This window comes from Panulirus ornatus, chromosome 1, assembly GCF_036320965.1.
Source record: "Panulirus ornatus isolate Po-2019 chromosome 1, ASM3632096v1, whole genome shotgun sequence".
NCBI classification, from domain to species: Eukaryota; Metazoa; Arthropoda; class Malacostraca; order Decapoda; family Palinuridae; genus Panulirus; species Panulirus ornatus.
The window spans coordinates 98,820,883-98,823,382 of NC_092224.1; positions in this window are offsets into that span (position 1 = coordinate 98,820,883).

Sequence of the window (2,500 nt, forward strand, 5' to 3'; positions counted from 1 at the left end):
GAAAGTTGATGGAGAGAGGTGGGTGATTATTGGTGCATATGCACCTGGGCATGAGAAGAAAGATCATGAGAGGCAAGTGTTTTGGGAGCAGCTAAATGAGTGTGTTAGCGGTTTTGATGCACGAGACCGGGTTATAGTGATGGGTGATTTGAATGCAAAGGTGAGTAATGTGGCAGTTGAGGGAATAATTGGTATGCATGGGGTGTTCAGTGTTGTAAATGGAAATGGTGAAGAGCTTGTAGAGTTATGTGCTGAAAAAGGACTGATGATTGGGAATACCTGGTTTAAAAAGCGAGATATACATAAGTATACTTATGTAAGTAGGAGAGATGGCCAGAGAGCGTTATTGGATTACGTGTTAATTGACAGGCGTGCGAAAGAGAGACTTTTGGATGTCAATGTGCTGAGAGGTGCAACTGGAGGGATGTCTGATCATTATCTTGTGGAGGCTAAGGTGAAGATTAGTATGGGTTTTCAGAAAAGAAGAGTGAATGTTGGGGTGAAGAAGGTGGTGAGAGTAAGTGAGCTTGGGAAGGAGACCTGTGTGAGGAAGTATCAGGAGAGACTGTGTACAGAATGGAAAAAGGTGAGAACAATGGAAGTAAGGGGAGTGGGGAAGGAATGGGATGTATTTAGGGAATCAGTGATGGATTGCGCAAAAGATGCTTGTGGCATGAGAAGAGTGGGAGGTGGGCTGTTTAGAAAGGGTAGTGAGTGGTGGGATGAAGAAGTAAGAGTATTAGTGAAAGAGAAGAGAGAGGCATTTGGACGATTTTTGCAGGGAAAAAATGCAATTGAGTGGGAGAAGTATAAAAGAAAGAGACAGGAGGTCAAGAGAAAGGTGCAAGAGGTGAAAAAAAGGGCAAATGAGAGTTGGGGTGAGAGACTATCAGTAAATTTTAGGGAGAATAAAAAGATGTTCTGGAAGGAGGTAAATAGGGTGCGTAAGACAAGGGAGCAAATGGGAACTTCAGTGAAGGGCGTAAATGGGGAGGTGATAACAAGTAGTGGTGATGTGAGAAGGAGATGGAATGAGTATTTTGAAGGTTTGTTGAATGTGTCTGATGACAGAGTGGCAGATATAGGGTGTTTGGGTCGAGGTGGTGTGCAAAGTGAGAGGGTTAGGGAAAATGATTTGGTAAACAGAGAAGAGGTAGTAAAAGCTTTGCGGAAGATGAAAGCCGGCAAGGCAGCAGGTTTGGATGGTATTGCAGTGGAATTTATTAAAAAAGGGGGTGACTGTATTGTTGACTGGTTGGTAAGGTTATTTAATGTATGTATGACTCATGGTGAGGTGCCTGAGGATTGGCGGAATGCGTGCATAGTGCCATTGTACAAAGGCAAAGGGGATAAGAGTGAGTGCTCAAATTACAGAGGTATAAGTTTGTTGAGTATTCCTGGTAAATTATATGGGAGGGTATTGATTGAGAGGGTGAAGGCATGTACAGAGCATCAGATTGGGGAAGAGCAGTGTGGTTTCAGAAGTGGTAGAGGATGTGTGGATCAGGTGTTTGCTTTGAAGAATGTATGTGAGAAATACTTAGAAAAGCAAATGGATTTGTATGTAGCATTTATGGATCTGGAGAAGGCATATGATAGAGTTGATAGAGATGCTCTGTGGAAGGTATTAAGAATATATGGTGTGGGAGGCAAGTTGTTAGAAGCAGTGAAAAGTTTTTATCGAGGATGTAAGGCATGTGTACGTGTAGGAAGAGAGGAAAGTGATTGGTTCTCAGTGAATGTAGGTTTGCGGCAGGGGTGTGTGATGTCTCCATGGTTGTTTAATTTGTTTATGGATGGGGTTGTTAGGGAGGTAAATGCAAGAGTCTTGGAAAGAGGGGCAAGTATGAAGTCTGTTGGGGATGAGAGAGCTTGGGAAGTGAGTCAGTTGTTGTTCGCTGATGATACAGCGCTGGTGGCGGATTCATGTGAGAAACTGCAGAAGCTGGTGACGGAGTTTGGTAAAGTGTGTGGAAGAAGAAAGTTAAGAGTAAATGTGAATAAGAGCAAGGTTATTAGGTACAGTAGGGTTGAGGGTCAAGTCAATTGGGAGGTGAGTTTGAATGGAGAAAAACTGGAGGAAGTGAAGTGTTTTAGATATCTGGGAGTGGATCTGTCAGCGGATGGAACCATGGAAGCGGAAGTGGATCATAGGGTGGGGGAGGGGGCGAAAATTTTGGGAGCCTTGAAAAATGTGTGGAAGTCGAGAACATTATCCCGGAAAGCAAAAATGGGTATGTTTGAAGGAATAGTGGTTCCAACAATGTTGTATGGCTGCGAGGCGTGGGCTATGGATAGAGTTGTGCGCAGGAGGATGGATGTGCTGGAAATGAGATGTTTGAGGACAATGTGTGGTGTGAGGTGGTTTGATCGAGTAAGTAACGTAAGGGTAAGAGAGATGTGTGGAAATAAAAAGAGCGTGGTTGAGAGAGCAGAAGAGGGTGTTTTGAAATGGTTTGGGCACATGGAGAGAATGAGTGAGGAAAGATTGACCAAGAGG